At 46.4% G+C, this 18,650-nt stretch overlaps 1 protein-coding gene across 1 annotated transcript in view; it reads left to right on the top strand.

Moving 5' to 3' along the window:
- The first annotated feature begins 413 nt into the window (after positions 1–413).
- The window catches only part of PTPRS (protein tyrosine phosphatase receptor type S), a 309,039-nt gene continuing 290,802 nt past the window's right edge, over positions 414–18,650 (top strand). The window contains exon 1 of the mRNA XM_081845987.1: positions 414–680. The gene's annotated coding sequence lies outside the window, so the exon portion shown is untranslated. The remainder of the gene's footprint in view (positions 681–18,650) is intronic.

Raw genomic sequence — 18,650 nt, 5'->3', positions numbered from 1 at the left:
CTGTTCCCGCTTTTGTAGCGCTGAGTTGAGTATCACCCGGCTAGATGGGGACCTGCTTTCTGGAGCGCATGGAGAAATGCGATGTTCCGTTTGGGGTGAGCTCCGGGCCTTAACACGAAACTGATTTAGAAACTGATTTACAGTATCTCCACTTCCAAGTGCCAATCTGCTCTGAGGTCTGTGTAAATGGAGCGGAGAACCGTCGGAAGCACCTGCGTTAACTTTTTCGCCACTAACCCATCGTACCTTTATGCTTGCAAGATATGTCCAGCCCTCTGGGGGCTTCTCGGAACATCTTTTTCTTAAAAAAACACCCCGCGTGCCGTGTGCGCGAGTGAGAATCCTTTGAAGTGCCTGGCTTGTGGGATATATTTTTTTTGTTTGTTTTCTTTTTAAAAAATGGTTTTGCAGCGGGATTGAGCCTGGAGTGGAAACACAGCTATCCAGACACGAATGGATTAAACTTAGAGCCCGTGGCAGATTTCCCCATAAAGCTCCTGAAATATATATCTATTTTTCCCTCCCTCTTAAACGGAGGAGAGATCCGTTTCCTGCGATCAATGGATTTATCACTCGTCAAGTGCGCCACACCCTTGTCTTGGGGGCTACGAGGTTTCTTGAAACGGTCGCCTTGCGGGTTTTCTCTGGGTATATCAGTGGAAATGTTTTTTCGGGCCACTGTAAGTAATTGTTGTTTCTTCTCTCTCTGTGTGTATGTGTAAGTAAATATATCTTACGTTTTTGTCTAGGTGTGGCGAACTTCGGTAACTGAGAATTTAAGCATCTAGTGCTGTTAAAATCGTATATGTATTTTTCCTCCCCGAGGGAACCCCTTTAAACTACCTCCAGAGCTTAATTCGCTTTTGGGATTTGCTGCCGCTGAATGAGTTGATTACTTAAAAAAACACACAATTTGGTTGATTCCAGTAGACCCATTGAAATGAATGAGCATGGCTCGCTTAGTGTAAGGTTACCAGACGTCCCCATTTCCCGGGCACAGTCCCCGGATTTGCAAATCAGTCCCCATACAAAATCAATTGAAGTTGAAAAGTTTCCCCGGATTCGTTGAAAAAAATCTGGTAACCTTAGTGGGTGTACTCTGAGTAAGACCTGGTTGACAACAACCCAGCATCGTACACTCAAAAATACTCTTGGCGACGTGCAAAATGGAGGCTAGGTTTTGTCAGCAGTGCTCGGCTTGGATAGAGGAATGGAGCCTCAGTGTTAAAGGGCAGTCTGCCTTCGAGCAGTGGATACTGGGTGAAGGCAATGAAGGAACCTGCAGCGACTCCGTCTGAAAGAAGAAGTTGCTCAGTGTGAATTAAGAGGGAGGCGTTGATGATTGCCTTTCTTCTTGAATCTTATTAAACTCTTTGGCAAATGGCTCCCGAAGACCATTCCTTAAGGTACTTGCTCCTGCCAGTCGTCGTGGGAAAGGGGGGTCCTTGTGGGGTGCGAGAGGGATGGGTGTGGAGGATTGTGGGTTTCTGTGTGGGCGAGAGGTTGTGCCAGCTGCAGTTCATATAGTGCTGTCCCTGAGCTCACAGAGCTTTACAGTCTGAATTTTGATGGGTGACCCATGGGGCAAACTCGGCAACATTCGATCGCGATAGCACCAGGACCGGCAACCGTCTTCCTCCTCATCTTCGTGGTGGCGTAGAATTTGGATGGCTTTTATTTTTTAACCTCTCACATAAATTCACAGATAAACATCCAAGAGGCAGCCTGTCTTCCCTCTTTGTCTCTTGTTCGTTTGCCAGAGGGTCTCGGGGGGGAAAAGGCACTTAGATGGCTGGGTGCTCTTGGAAACGGGAAACTGGGTTAAGGTCTGTTCTGCCAAGGTTCCTCTTACACTAGGGATGGGGGCAGATGTTGCCAGACACTCGTTGGTCTGGCCGGTGGTCATGGGTGGCTGGAGTTGGAGTCCAGCGCTCTCTGGAGGACTGCAAGTTCCCCATCCCTGTCCATAGCATGATGAACCTTTTCCAAGCAGGCCAATGCCATATCCTGTGGCAATGAGTCCCACAGATACACTCGCAAGGAAGAATTTCGACCTGCTAGTGTATTGGTTTCTGGAAAGCGGTTTCCAGCTTTCCACCTCTCATTGCATATTGTTCTTATTCTGGATAAGCACGTTATCAGAGGTTCCAGGAAGCCAAGCCACAAGTAGATTTTCACTGGCGCCTTTTACATTTTTGGAGCGCTGGGCTAGGACCTACGAGGCCAGGGTTCAAATCTCTACTCAGCCATGAAGCTCACGGGGTCAGTCACTGCGTTTTCTTAGACTAGCTTACTTTCAGGGTTGTTGTGCAGAGAAAATGGGGAAGAGGGGAAGAAAACCGCATTGAGAGCCATGTCCAGGAAAGGTAGAATAGCAATAAAATTAAATGTAACTGGGGGTGGGGTGGGGGTGGGGAGCAAAACCTAAAACTAATTTTGCTGGTATTCTTAAGTAACATAATTTGATTGTGTGGAGAGCCCTTCATAAAATAGAATATTTTTACACCTTACTCATTAAGCTATAAAAATTACTGCAGGGTGCATTATGTACTTATGCCACTTAAATGTAAAATAAAATTTAAAAATAACCGAGTTGTGAATGGACTTAAGTGAGCCTTGTCCATTATTTCCAGAGAGTCTACTCGGAGCAGGACTCACCTATTAACAACGCCCAGTTCACAAGCTAGATAAAAGTGAGTCCTTTAGCGACTCGGCTTTCTATTTTGAAAAAAGATTAAATGTAGTTTCTCCTCTCCGTTTCTCCACCAGCGTTAGAAACTCAGGTATAAAAGCTAGGTGCCAAATGGATCCTTAAACCAAGGTTAGAGTCGCCAAAACGGAACATCTAGTTGCCGTTTTGGGACAAGACTGCTCAAAAGTCTTGTTTTTCAAACGACGGACTGATGGATTGATTCTCGGTTAAACATCTGGCTAGTTCGGAGGACAACCCTGAGGTTGGTTAAGAGCTTTCAGAACGTAAATAAGTCCACACATATATCAGCTTCTTTCTACCTGTTTTTCCTAATTGTGAGATGGACCATTCATAATATAAGAATATTCTTCACAACTGCGAGCAGGGGTGGGGGGTGGGGGAAGCGAAAATATGTCACAACAATTAGCTACAACATCGTTACTCCTCTTGCGCAGGGTGTATAGGGGGGGGGGAAGCATGTTGGTTCCTGAAATTCATTCTGATTGTGTAGGTAAAATATAGCTGGTGCAAGTCTACAGGGTGTGGAATGAGTGTGTCAGAACAGTCAAGGTGCAAGGATGCATGCACCTCGTTGGCGCCTGGGCTTCTTCACTTGGTCGCAAGTGGTCCATAAAGGTAAAGGGACCCCTGACCATTAGGTCCAGTCGTGGCCGACTCTGGGGTTGCGGCGCTCATCTCGCTTTACTGGCCGAGGGAGCCGGCGTACAGCTTCCGGGTCATGTGACCAGCATGACTAAGCCAGAGCAGCGCACGGAAACGCCGTTTCCCTTCCCGCCAGAGCGGTACCTATTTATCTACTTGCACTTTGAAGTGCTTTCGAACTGCTAGGTTGGCAGGAGCAGGGACCGAGCAACAGGAGCTCACCCCGTCATTGCGGGGATTCGAACCGCCGACCTTCTGACCGGCAAGCCCTGGGCTCTGTGGTTGAACCCGCAGCGCCACCTGCGTTCATAGTTGGGTGCAGAATGCAGCTGGCTAATTTCGAACACTGTTCTCTGCCCTACCCATGAATCGCCCCGCAACCTGTCATCGTCTTAAGTCATCCTTTGCCATCTTGCCGGCATTGTATTTCAACTTCCAAACTTCTGGAGGCTGCCAGGTTGCCAAATCTGTTCCCTCCCCCCCCCCCCCCTTGTGCATATTTATATTGAACTTCCTTTTCAAAATAGGAAATATAAAAATTCCTCGTATCCGAGTGCAGAGAGGGAGAATTTTACCGCAGAGACATGATGACATCAAAAGGCACTGTGGCTGGCAAGGAGGATTTCCACAACCTGTGAATCAAGCGGTTTTGTTAAGAAATATTTTTAGCCGAGTTCTTAGAAGGCTGCCAGTGAAGAATTCATCTTTTTGAAGAGGTCCTGGGGCTTAGAGGAAAGCTTTGGCATTCAAAGGGGATGTGGCCTGGACAGCAGTTGCGAAGGAAGCATCCTCTGTGTATGCCCGTGAGCGGTTTTCTTCATTTGTTTGTGTTTGTTTCATAAAATGTATCCACTGCTTTACGATTTTTAAAAAAGCCAACACTCTCAAAGCCATTTACCAAACAATAGCATTATCAGTAAAAATAGCTAAAAGCAACTGTTATGTTTTTTAGAAGGTTAAAATCATCGGTGATAAGCTAAAAGCAGATTAAAACACACACCAGCCGTATGGTTTTATATCTTCCTTATTTGTGTATTTAACAAAATTTACGTATCGATTGTTGGGAAGAAAACCTTTTCAGCAGTTTACGGAAAATATTTAAACTGTCAATGAAATACAGTGGTACCTTGGTTTGCAAACAGTCTGGTTTGCATATGTTTTGGATTACAAACACGTCAAACCCGGAAGTGCATGTCGCAGTTTGCAAACTTTTTTTGGATTACAAACTTTTGGGGGGGGGATTATCAACAAAAAATTTTTGGAGGCCCCATTGGCGAAAGTGCGCCTTGGGTTACAACCTGTTTTGGTTTACAAACGGACCTCCAGAACGGATTAGGGTTGTAAACCAAGGTACCACTGTATAGTTAAAACAACTAAAGGTGTTAAATTTGTTTAGAATCAGCAGTAGAAGAGATGACAGCATGTTGACATCTATGTGTCTGAATTGGGTCGTTTAAACAAAAACCTTTTAAGGTGGGCACCAAAAAGAGCACAGCAAAGGCGTCAACAGGTAGGGAGTTCCAAAGTTCCCATATTGGAAGATTGATTTCTCACAAATGTGAGAAATGGAAGGAGTATTATCTTGCCATTTTCTCACATGTATGCTTACAGAATACAAGGCCCTGGTTCCTGCAATTATGCCATCCACTTTATGAGTAGGCACAGTGAAATAAAAAAATTAAGGTCTTTTATATATATAATAAATGTTCATAAATTACCAAGCAAACACGTTCATAAATATATAAACCACATGTCTGAAGCAGCACAGGAAGACCGACCTGGAACCATTTTGATTCCTAAACTGAGCAAATGTTTTCTCTGCAAGGTCAAAGTGGGAAACCTCCCCATTGTCTCTTCCTTCACAAATCCTGTCTTAAGGGCACATTTAAGACATGAATAGGGTGTGAGCCTGTGACCTGGCCCAGGAACTAAGTATTTATCATTACAAAAGACTGGCCAGGTTCCCCAGGCAATCCAATCAAGTGACCATTAAACAGGTAACCTGCCAGACAGGAGGTAAACAACCCACTCAGATTTCTGTTGTAGACCACCCCTTTCTGTGATGTAGGTATGATGTGTCTGGGGGTGGTCTTGGACTCCAGGGCGGGCAATTTAAAATGTCTATATAAGGGCGGACACACCTTGGTTCTGGGTCCTCCTCCTCCTCCTGAGTGTGAAGGGGGCACCCTGTTGCAACAGCTTTAATAAAGATCAGGCTTATGAGCTGATTTGCTTCTCAATATTCTCTGGTTGGCCTCTGTTATTTTCTCCAACCGATGGAGAACCTGCAAAGGACTCTATAAGGGCTCTTGTGTCCCCCATAAGGGAATAAGGGCAGATTTATGTTTATTACAATAGCTTCTAAAAAATATATTGGTTAGGAGTTGCTAAGCTTTAGGTGGTGATGATCTGCCAGAGATCGGTTGAGGAATGCTGAGCAAATGTATCCTCTCCTTGTTTTTGCCAGCCTCTGCTATAGCTTGTGACGAAGGCGGCAGGTCTAAATGAGCTAGCCAACATTCATGAGGTCTAGCAACATCTCTCAGTTGTTGCTGGTTTTTTAACTTCGCAAGGCAAAGAGATGCTGCCAAGGGAAGTATGTTGGACAGGGAAGAGTTGTGGACCTGTGAATACAGGTGGCCACAGGTGACATGACTCCAGGGAGGCCCATTCCTACCCTGCAGGGAAGCGCAGCCAAACCTCTGCAAAGAACGAAAACCACAGCCCCACGAGGGTTGCGGCCATTTTGTTCCCGTGAGTAAAATTGGTCTCTGTGCACGACCACGTTTTTGACTGCGAGTTGGCTGGCTGGCTGACTTGAGCCATCTGGAACCATTGCTTTTTCTTTTTTTAAAAAAAACCCCAAACATAACTGTTCTCTGTTTTGTGGCACCTCGTAGGGAAAAGGAGGAATCTGTCTTTAGTCTCCTTAAATCTTAATTGGATTCCCCACAGAATCCCCCAGATTTTGCCAACCGTCCATCATTCCCGGTCAAAATTTGACCTAGAAGTTGCTGTAAGCAAAAAGCAACATGCATTTGTGTGTGTGTGTGTGTGTGTGTGTGTGTGTACACACACACTTACGGGGCGAGAGAGATCGATATTATGCTAATCTTATTGCGGTTTTATTTTTCAGCTCCTCTTGAAATTGTGTTTGAGTTGACTGTGTATTATGCTTTCCTGTGAAATACTAATTGCAGTTTTGGTGTGTGTTGATTTCATGCATTTTTTGATGGGGGGGTCCAGGGTGGTAGCTGGTGATCAGAGTGTTTGACTAGCTGTCTGGTTCTTAGGAGACTGGAGCAGATTACTTTTTTTGGGGGGGGGTTCTTGTGTGCCCCCCCCAAATGCGTTAACCTGCCTGAAAGAGATTTTAGCCTTGTTCTCAGAGGGAATTCCGGCTGCCGCCTGCGATCTCATGACGAGGGAGAGATCTGATGCCATCAAGACCCTGGATTGTGTTTCTTCATTTTTTTTTTTCTGGAAATATTTATCTTTTTTTAAAAAGGATGCACGGTATTTCTGTCAATCATTTGCTCTGTCCTGAATGGATGGAGCTGAGGAACCAGTTGCTTTCGGCAGGAAAGATGAGGGAAGAGACTCTGGGTTTTCTCCTGTGCAGAATAATATCACACTGGTCTGTTGTTATCTTTTAAGTGGCTGCCCATTGATAAAAATTTCCTAGGTGGCTTAAGAAGTTGAAAGACCATGTGGTATTTAAAAATGCAATTTTGGGGTGTATTGGGCTAAGGGCCTGCCTGCACCGTATATTTGAAGTATGATTGCAGCACTTTAAGACAGTCCTGTCTTGGTTTCCCCCCAAAGAGTCTTTTTTTATATATATAAAAAGCCTTTATTTAGCACTCAACAATAACATAACAATCAACAATAACTAAAACAATTCGCCATTCGCTACAGTCGACCAATTATTCCTTAACAATACATAACATTACAAAACATCAACAACTAGATCAACATTCCATTGTTTTTTATCTGTATCTGTTTTACATAACAAAAAGAGATAGAAAAAAGAAAGAAGAGAAAAAAGAAAGGAAAAAAGAAAATGGAAAGAAATTCCCCCCAAAGAATCTTGGGAAGTGTAGTTTTGCTGAGAGCTGTTAGGAGACAACTCTGTTCCCCATCACAGAACTACAATTCCCAGCATTCTCTGGGAAGAGAGGTTGACTGGCAACTGTACCTCTGGTGGGGGGGGGGAATAGGGGCTTTCTCACAGCACCCTGAACAAACTACAGTTCCCAGGATTCCCTGGGGGAAGCCATGATTGTTTAAAGTGGCACGATTCCGCTTTAGATGGATAGTGCAGACGGGACCAGTGTTTAGTTCTTAATAAAGAAGACGTTCCGAGGTTGACATGGAAGGGGAACCTGCCTCCTGATTGCATTCTTGTCTCACCCGAATATTTTGTTTTATTTTGACTGCCTGCAAATGTCCAGGGTCTCTGGCTCGGTGGCTGCTTTTATCTAGAGATGCCAGATTTTGACCCTGTGGAACATGGGCCCATCCATGCTCATACCACCATTTGCTTATCGATTCAGCCTTTTTTTGAAATTTTTAAGCTTATTTATTTTTGGTGCTGCAGCCTTTTTAGGCTGGAAAGGCTCCCACAATCCCCCGCTGGTTTGTGTCTGGAACAAAATGGCTGCCACTCTTATGGCAGAACCCTGGCTCTTTGTGGGATTTTGAATTTTTTCTCTCTCTTTCTCTCTCTCTTCCCCGTTCCTGACAAAAGCCTTTGGGTAATTACACAAAGAGGCTGCTATATTTCAAACATCAGAAATCTTTTTCTTTTTTCTTTTTTGCAGCGCTGAGGCAGAGGGAGATCTCGCCTGCATCTGCTTCCTTCATTGATTATTGGAAACTGTTAATTGGGCCTTGCCAGGATGGGATATAAATTTAATGAGATCGCTGGCATTCTGCCTCTCCGATCCAGCCCTCCCCTTGGCTTCCTTAGGTTCGGTGGAAATACATTTTTAGATCATTGAAACCCCTTAGGTGAGATCATGGGTCGTCCTGTTTCAATGGCCTTTTGAACACTTTGGCAAGCCCTCTCAAGCTTTGCTGAAACCCTGAAAGAACAGGCTTCTTTCGGACCCCAAAGGCCTCTGTGGAAGGAGGGGACATGCACTCTGCACATGTTCAGAGTTAGCAAGCGCCTTGCTTCACAAGCTCCCATCCTATAGGAAAGTGAGGGTGGGGAGTTGCGTGTCTTTTGAACCTAAGGACCCACCGCAAAGTCGATTGAAAAGCCTCACATCATCTCAGGGGAATTAAAGAGGGCATTTGCTAGCTCATTTGGTGAAATGCAAGACTCTTAATTTCAGGGTTGTGGGTTCGAGTGCCACGTTGGGTGAAATATTTGTGCTCTGCACAGGTTTGGACTGCATAACTCTCTCAGACTCAGTCCCTCCCAAATTTACAATTCCATGATTCTGTTTATGTGGCTTGTCTGCATCTAAATTATAGTCTCTCTCTCTCTCACACACAATATTTAACTGTACAGCTTTCTCCCCCAATGCAAACCACAGAGTTCCACAGAGAGGGCACCACTACCGAGAAGGCCCTCTGCCTGGTTCCCCGTAACTTCACTTATTGCAGTGAGGGAACCGCCAGAAGGCCCTCGGAGCTGGACCTCAGTGTCCGGGCAGAACGATGGGGGTGGAGACGCTCCTTCAGGTATACTGGGCCTTTGAGGCTATTTAGGGCTTTAAGGGTCAGGACCAATACTTTGAATTGTGCTCGGAAACGCCCTGGGAGCCAGATAAGATCCTTTAGGACTGGTGTTAAATGGTTCCAGCGGCTGATCCCAGTCACCAGTCTGGCAGTCGCAATCTGGATTAGGTGTTGTTTCTGAGTCACCTTCAAAGGCAGCCCCATGTAGAGCGCATGGCAGTAGTCCAAGTGGGAGATAAGCAGAGTATGCACCACTCTGGCGAGACAGTGTGCAGGCAGGTGGCGTCTTAAGCTGTCCTATCCAGTGGCGTAGCGTGGGTTGTCAGCACCCGGGGCAAGGCAAGTAATTTGCGCCCCCTAACCCGGGGCAAGGCAAGTAATTTGCACCCCCTAACCCGGGGCAAGGCAAGTAATTTGCGCCCCCTAACCCGGGGCAAGGCAAGTAATTTGCGCCCCTAACCCCTAACCTGCCGCCGCTGCCAGCTTCTTCTTGCTGCTGCCTGGGCTGGGGTATTTACGGTAAGGTAGCCACGGCGGCGGCGGCGGGTCCGTGTCAGGTGATCTGAGGCGAGTTGCCGCTGGCGCTGCCGCCCAAACGACGCCGCTTGCCCGGAGGAGGAGGAGGGCAAAGAGGCAAGGAAAATGCAACATGGCCCAGCAGCTGCAGCAGCGGCGGCAGAGGAGAGGCTGCCTGGCGCGCCCTCCGCGGCTCGCGCTGAGAGCAGCTGCCTGCCGGACGCCTTCAGCCCGGACGCGCGCACAGCTCGTCGGTTCCACGAGACATGGGGCTCTGCTACAGCCTGCGCCCGAGGCTCTTCGGCGACTCCGGAGGCGGCGAGCGCGCACCCCCCAGATGTTGCGCCCAGTGCGGCCGGGCCCCCCCTGCACCCCCCACGCTACGCCACTGATCCTATCAGTTGAAACTGGTAGATAGCTGCCCTGGACACAGAATTAACCTGCACGTCCGTGGACAGCTGTGAGTTCAAAACGACCCCAAGGCTTCATCTGTGTCCGTGCTTTTGAACTAGCCGCAGTTTACTGTTTCATTCAAAGAAGGACAGCTAGCTTTAACTATGGTTTTGCCCAAGCAAGCCAACCTTCAAACCATGGCTGGATCTAGCTTGCTTGGGTAAACTAAGGTTAAATCTATTTGCGGTTCCTGGTTCAAATGAAGTGGAACAAACTTTTTTGGGGGGGGTAATTAAAATGGACACAGTGGGGTCTTATCTCCTCAAGCCCTTTGCTTTGGTTTGGGGAAGAGGTTTCTGCATGCAACACTAAACCATGGTTTGAGGAGATAAGAACCACCTAGTGGTGCTTCTTTCAGTTTATCTAGAGCTGAAATCGTTGACTAAATGCCCATTTCATAATTCAGTGTGGAGCTGGCTACAGTAGAGTTAAGCGAAGGTTGCATGGCAGTGGAAAACAGTGTGTGCTAGTGGGTGGAACAGACTGTGTGAAAATGGTAGTTTACGCCAAGTACACAAGAGTTCTCTGTTGTAGCTAAAATGCTGGATTGTGAGAAGGCCTTTGTAGTCAAATCAAAGTGACTCTTGTGTCGCTGATTTTCGAAAACGTTCCTTGTTTTGTCCCGAGCCATAGCTATCTTTGACGGGCGGAAAGATAAATTAGGCACATGGAGTATATAAAAACAGCACCGAACGTTTCATTCAGGACAGAAAGAGTGCGAAACTGAGCTCAGATTAATCTGTGGAACAGCTTAAAACAAAAACTCCCCCCCCCCTCGGAACTACGGGGGCGTAGTTTTCTCGCTAATTTGTGACTTGTTCCCACAACTGCGCTTGAGGGGGTGTCCTCCTGCGGAATGCGAGATTGCTGGGAAATATTTGAGATTCTTGGTGTTAAAGGGCTCTTTAACAGATAAAATTCAAGGCGCTCGCGGTTTAAAGAAAATTGACAATCGACCACCAGCAGCTTGCGTTTTTTACTTTTTAACTTTCCTTAACTCTCTGCCAATGAATTCGAGTCCGAGAAGCGTTAGAATCACAGAACTGTCGAGTTCCCAGGGTAGGACTCGAACCCACAACCCTGAGATTAGGCGTCTCATGCTCTACTGGCTGAGCTGGCACACAACTCAGTATAGTCAGCACTGACTGGCAGCGGCTGCCCAGCCCTACCTATTTTGATCGTCTGCGCATTCATGAGCGGCGAAACCCGGAAGCAACGCACTCCGTTACTTCTGGGTCGCCGCGGAGTGCAACCTGAAGCACATTCAACCCGAGGTATGACTGTACAATGGTACCTCAGGTTACATACGCTTCAGGTTACAGACTCCGCTAACCCAGAAATAGTACCTCGGGTTAAGAACTTTGCTTCAGTATGAGAACAGAAATCGCGTGGCAGCAGCAGGAGGCCCCCTTAGCTAAAGTGGTGCTTCAGGTTAAGAACAGTTTCAGGTTAAGAACGGACCTACGGAAGTTTATCGAGGACTGGGGAAAGCTAGTGGAATATTGGGAATGTATAAGTGATAATGAAATAACGTTAGTGGCATTTAAAGAAGCTCCGTAAAAATCTAAGAAATATTGTAAGAAAGAAAAACCGGTGTGGAAGGGTGTGCTAAAAGGCAATAGCAAATTTAGGAAATGTGTTAAAATTAAAAAGTTTAATTCGGACGATTGTCAGAGAGGCTGAATGAAGTCCAAAAACGAGAAAATTTGTTAAAGTTGTAATGTGGTATGATATGTATTTGTCTTGATGAAAATTAATAAAACATTATATATATATATATATATATATATATATATATATATATATATATGCAGGTTTTGGTGTCCTCGGGTGTCTTCCCGTGTAAAAGTTGGGGTGTCTAGGCGACGTTTCGCCTAGACACCCCAACTTTTACACGGGAAGACACCCGAGGACACCAAAACCTGCATTCCTGTACCCGTGAAAATCTACGAAAGCATATATATATATATATATATATATAAAAAACGGACCTCCGGAACGAATTAAGCACTTAACCCGAGGTACCACTGTAAATCAAACGGAGGAGGCGGGTGCGCTTGGGCGCTCTCCGCTAAGCCCGGCGCCCGTTTCGTATTCTGCATGGCCGGGCGCCCGCTTTGTATTCTGTGCCGCACCGTTTGACGATTCTCCATTTGGCTTTTTCCCTCCATGTGTCCCTAACCATCTGCATCCATCCTACCTAAGCAGCACTGCCGCGATTAAGCTGTTTGGGCCCAGTCTCTCTCTCTCTCTCTCTCTCCCTTCCTTCCTTCCCCTGCTTTGCTTTATTCTTCCCTCCCCTCCTCCTCCTCTCCTCCCTATCTTAACGTTGAATTATGAAGGCATTTGTATGCCGATGAGGGTGTCCATTTGGGCCTGATGGCTTACTCCGATCTGCCCTGCTGGAAGAAAAAAGATGGTCTCCCAGACTCCAATTAATGATCACGTTAGTAACTATTTATTTTCCTTTGGCAGATTGTTTACCGAGAGGCAGGAGATGAATGGGGCAGCGAGAGGCAGAAAGCAGACCCCGTATGCCTACCAAGCTGGGAAGTTGAAGCTCTTCAGCTTTGGACTGGGGGCGGGGAAGTCTGGGCTGCTGTTGTTTTGCTTTTGTTGTAAACAAAAATCTGCCCTTTCCCCCTTATGGGGTATCCGAGAGCCCATATAGAGTCCTTACATAGGTTCCTTATTGGTAGGAGAAAATAACAGAGGCCAAACAGAGAATATTGAGAAGCAAAGCAACTAGTAAGCCTGATCTTTATTGATCTGTTGCAACAGGGTGCTCCCCTCACCTGCAGGAGAGGAGGAACCCAGAACAATGGCGCGCAAGGCCTTATATAGACTGTTGAAATTGCCACCCTGTAGCCCAAGTCCAGGACGCAGGTGGCGCTGTGGTTAAACCACAGAGCCTAGGACTTGTCGATCAGAAGGTCGGCGGTTCGAATCCCCACAATGGGGTGAGCTTCCATTGCTCAGTCCCTGCTCCTGCCAACCTAGCAGTTCGAAAGCACCTCAAAGTGCAAGTAGATAAATAGGTACCACTCAGGTGGGAAGGTAAACGGTGTTTCCGTGCACTGCTCTGGTTTGCCAGAAGTGGCTTAGTCGTGCTGGCCACATGACCCGGTAGCTGTACGCCGGCTCCCTCGGCCAGTAAAGCAAGATGAGCACACAACCCCAGAGTCGGCCACGACTGGACCTAATGGTCAGGGGTCCCTTTACCTTTACCTAGCCCAAGACCACCACACAATACATCATACCTACATCACAGAAGGGCTGAAATCTGAGTGCTTTGTTTACCTCCTGTCTGCCAGGTTACCTGTTTAATGGTCACTTGATTGGATTGCCTGGGGAGCCTGGCCAGTCTTTTGATAGATAGATTGATAGATAGATTCTTTATTGTCATTACACAAGTGCAACATTGCACAGTGCAACGAAATTGGATGCCATCCCTTAAAAAAACAACAAAAGCAAAACAGCAACAACAACCAAACAAACCACATTCCAGCCACACCCACACCCACACCCATCAAACTTCCAGGTCACACTATCGAGTTACAGCATTCAAAAAGGCCACAGCTCTTGGATAGAAACTATTTTTCAGTCTATTTGTCCTTGACTTGATGTTTCTATATCTCCTGCCAGAAGGCAGTAGTGCAAACAGACTGTATCCCGGGTGAGATGAATCCTGCAGGATGTTGTTTGCTTTCCTAAGACAACGGGAACCGTACAGTTCTTCCAAAGATGGGAGGGGATGACCAATAATCCTTTGGGCTGTGGTTATGACCTTCTGGAGCACCTTCTTCTCCCTAGCTGTACAACTGGAGAACCAAGCACAAATACAGTATGTGAGAATGCTCTCTATGGAGCCTCGGTAGAAGGACACCAGCAGTTTCTCACTCAGATTGTTCTTCTTTAAAAGTCTGAGGAAATAAATTCTCTGCTGAGCCTTCTTCACCAGAGCAGTGGTATTTGCGCTCCAAGTCATGCCCTGATCGATAGTCACTCCCAAAAACCTGAATTCCGCCACCCTCTCCACCCGTTCCCCGTTGATATACAAGGGCTGAATGACCGCCTTTTTTGTCCTGTAATCCACCACCAATTCCTTGGTCTTAGCTGTATTAAGAGCCAGATTGTTCTCTCCACACCAAACACAGAGCCGCTCCACCTCGTCCCGATAGGCGGACTCATCCCCTCCTGAAATGAGCCCCACCACCGTAGTGTCATCAGCAAACTTGATGATTTTGTTGCTGGAATAGATGGCTGTACAGTCATACGTGTAGAGAGTAAAGAGCAGGGGACTCAACACACAACCCTGTGGTGAGCCGGTGTTAAGGCTAAGGGCTTTGGACATATGTGACCCTACTCTAACCCTCTGAGAACGTTCTGACAAAAAATCCAAAACCCAATGATAATGATAAATACTTAGTTCCTGAGCCAGGTCACAGGCTCACACCCTATTCATGTCTTAAATGTGCCCTTAAGACAGGATTTGTGAGCAAAGAGACAATGGGGAGGTTTCCCACTTTGACCTTGCAGAGAAAACATTTGCTCAGTTTAGGAATCAAAATGGTTCCAGGTCGGTCTTCCTGTGCTGATCTATGTACATGCTTGGTTGGTACGCTTATGAATATTGTTGTTGTTTAGTCGTGTCTGACTCTTCGTGACCCCATGGACCAGAGCATGCCAGGCACTCCTGTCTTCCACTGCCTCCCGCAGTTTGGTCAAACTCATGCTGGTAGCTTTGAGAACACTGTCCAACCATCTCGTCCTCGTCCATGGGACTCTCAAGAGTCTCCTCCAGCACCATAATTCAAAAGCATCCATTCTTCGGTGATCAGCCTTATTTATGGTCCAGCTCTCACTTCCATACATCACTACTGGGAAAACCATAGTTTTAACTATACGGACCTTTGTCGGCAAGATGATGTCTCTGCTTTTTAAGATGCTGTCCAGGTTTGTCACTGCTTTTCTCCCAAAAAGCAGGCATCTTTTAATTTCGTGACTGCTGTCACCATCTGCAGTGATCATGGAGCCCAAGAAAGTAAAATCTCTCACTGCCTCCATTTCTTCCCCTTCTATTTGCCAGGAGGTGATGGGACCAGTGGCCATGATCTTAGTTTTTTTGATGTTGAGCTTCAAACCATATTTCAAACCATATTATGAACATTACCATATATCTAAGACCTCAAAATTCCTATCACACTTTTAACTCCTCATCTCCATTCTTTGTCTTATGGGGCAATACAGTTTGGCACAATTCCCATGATCTGTGGCCCTCCAGGCTTCCCCAGTCTCTAGGCCAGCTTTTGCCCACCTGCTGCCTGACTGATTGACTGACGGCACTCGCATCTCCTCCAAGGAGCTCATGGTGATGTATGTGATTATCCTCCCCATTTTACCCTTACCCAGAACTGGACACAGTACTCCTGGTCAGACCTCACCTGGAGTACTGTGTCCAGTTCTGGGCACCACAGTTCAAGAAGGACACGGACAAACTGGAACGTGTCCAGAGGAGGGCAACCAAAATGGTCCAAGGCCTGGAAACGATGCCTTATGAAGAACGGCTAAGGGAGCTGGGCATGTTTAGCCTGGAGAAGAGGAGGTTAAGGGGTGATATGATAGCCATGTTCAAATATATAAAAGGATGTCACATAGAGGAGGGAGAAAGGTTGTTTTCTGCTGCTCCAGAGAAGCAGACACGGAGCAATGGATCCAAACTACAAGAAAGAAGATTCCACCTAAACATTAGGAAGAACTTCCTGACAGTAAGAGCTGTTCGACAGTGGAATTTGCTGCCAAGGAGTGCGGTGGAGTCTCCTTCTTTGGAGGTCTTTAAGCAGAGGCTTGACAACCATATGTCAGGAGTGCTCTGATGGTGTTTCCTGCTTGGCAGGGGGTTGGACTCGATGGCCCTTGTGGTCTCTTCCAACTCTATGATTCTATGAAAAGCCCTGCAAGGCTGGCTAGCCTGAGTGAGTGAGTGACGGCTCAAAGTCCCATGCAGCGAGCTTCATCATGGCTGACTGGGAGGATTTGAACCCTGGCCTCTCCCAGGTCCTAGTGGTTTTGACACCCTGCTGGCTCCCGGTCCTTTCAACAGCCCCCACGGGTAATTGGTTGCTGTTCCCAATCTCTTCCCTTAGGCCAGAGAGGGCAAAAGTTTCCCTGTAAGCTTGCATGTAAAGGGCGATTGCGTTGATGGTAAGGCTGTTCTTGCGGGGGAACAGAACTGAAATAAAATACTGGAAATGACCTTTCCCAGAAGTCAGCTTTTGTTCAGCTTTAATCACTTTACACTATTTCTTTTTACTATCTCGAAAAAGCACCTGCGTTGGGGTTTTCATATGCAAATGTAGTTAAATTTAATTGATTGGATCTCATGAAAAGGCAGACTTATTAGTCAACTAAAATTCTTTTAATTGTCTGACAGCTCTAATAGTTCTTGATTTTGATTAAAATGCTCTAATTTGTGAGTTGTGTGTGTGTGTGTGTGGCTTTGCACAGTCATGAGAGCCAGTGACTTGGGGACTGTCTGTTTTTTCCTATGTCAGGGGTTGCTTTTTATTTTATTTTCACGACGTTGACTCTTCCAGATGGAGGATGTGCTTGCAAACCACTTTCCTTAGGGGAGCCCACAAAAAAACCCTACATTTCAGTGGCACACATGGTTTGGTCTTCGTGCGTCTTTGATTTCTCTGCGTAGGCAGTGAGCGCATAATCAAATGCGTAGTTGAAACAATCCACCACATGTTCAAAGATGGTTCGGGGGTTGATTTCTCTTCCTTTGCCCCCGCAGTGTTCAAAATTGGTTTGAGCTGCTAGGGGCTCCCTCTTCCTCCGCAGCAGCTCTTCGCAGGGACCTTGAGATGTTCTGGATAGGTAGAGGGTGCAGACCGCATTCCATCGCAGGGGGTTGGGCTGAATGACCCTTGAGGTCCCCCCAACTCTACAATTCTATGATTATGGTGTGCACCCAACATTAAAAAAATAAAAATACTTAATGAATACGTATGCAATCCTAAAGGACATTATTTTCATCCGTCAAACTCAAACCTGACTTTTCGATTAACAACTAGACTTTACTTTTAAAAAATGCTAACTTGAAAAGCGCAACACAAAACACCCCAATTTTCCTGATCTTTTATCTCTTAACTAGATTCGATAAGGAGCTAACACAAACTGACCAAAACAGATTAAGGTTTCTTCGTATTTCTGTCCTACGTGCGTGATTTTATTCACTCGCCTCCTTTTCACTGTTTGAACCGTGCTCAAAAGGCAGCTTATAGCATGAAAGGAATACGTAACAAAAGAAGTCATAAACAGTAAACCAAACGTTAAAAAAAAAATACACAACCAAACCGAACAATTTCCACGTAAATCGCAACACGGCGTAAAATAAAGATGCAAAATTCCAACAGCAAACCCCACTGCCACAATAAAACCATAGCTGTCATCTTACAGATTTGAAAATAAGGGATCAGCAGCCAGAATAAGGGATCAACAATTACTTTGATAAAATACATATTTTGCTGTGTGCAAATGGCTTTAGATACCTAATAGGTCCTATAAATTACCATATAGCATATATTCAACACAAAAAACCAGCAACAATTTGTTGTTGGCAAAGCACAGCTGGACATAGAAAGGGCCCCATTACCTTCAGTAGCATATTTAAGGGACATCATCAATAAGGGACAGCAGCGGGACGTGGCGCTGGGATAAGGGACTGTCCCACCAAATAAGGGACGCTTGACAGCTATGAATAAAACCCCAGTCTCCCAGGACTGGCAGCCCAGACGTCACTCATCAAAAGGTGGTCAGTGGGGCTCCGGCAGAGTCATGAGACAGACACAGGCGGAAGAAAAAGACTGCGATGGAACCGCAGCTTCAGCCTGTGTCTTTTGATCCATTCCAGCCTTTTTATTCTGCTTGCATCTCCACCTTCCTTCCTTCCTTCCTTCGCCTTTCTGTCTCTCCTCCACCAACACTTCACAAGTTGCGGTAGCCGTGGGAGCCCGTTTTGCTGCCCTAACTTTTCTTCTCCTTTCCACAATCCCCTGTTGTTGTTCTTTTGAAGCATTAAGAGTTCTTCCCGGACACTGAGGTCCAGCACCAAGGGCCTTCTGGCGGTTCCCTCATTGCGAGAAGCCAATTTACAGGGAACCAGGCAGAGGGCCTTCTCGGTAGTGGCGCCCGCCCTGTGGAACACCCTCCCATCAGATGTCAAAGCGATAAACAACTACCTGACATTCAGAAGACATCTGAAGGCAGCCCTGTTTAGGGAAGTTTTTAATATGTGACATTTTAGTGTATTTTTTCATCTTTGTTGGAAGCCGCCCAGAGTGGCTGGGGAAACCCAGCCAGATGGGCGGGGTACAAATAATAAATTATTATTATTATTATTATTATTAAGAGTGCGCCAGGTCCTCCCCAACACGCCCCGTGAACCGGTGAGCATTTATGATGCACGCCCCACGGATTCTACAGAAACATAGGGAAACGGAACACTGGAAGCCGCCCTGAACTGAGTCAGACCATTTGTCCATCAAGCGCAATATTGTCTACACGGACTGGCAGCCCCTCTCCAGGATTTCAAGGCAGGAGATTCTCCCAGCCTAATCTGGAGATGGCC

The sequence above is a fragment of the Podarcis erhardii genome (genome assembly GCF_964252035.2).
Source record: "Podarcis erhardii genome assembly, chromosome: 18".
NCBI lineage: Eukaryota > Metazoa > Chordata > Lepidosauria > Squamata > Lacertidae > Podarcis > Podarcis erhardii.
This window is presented reverse-complemented; position numbering and strand designations above follow the sequence as displayed.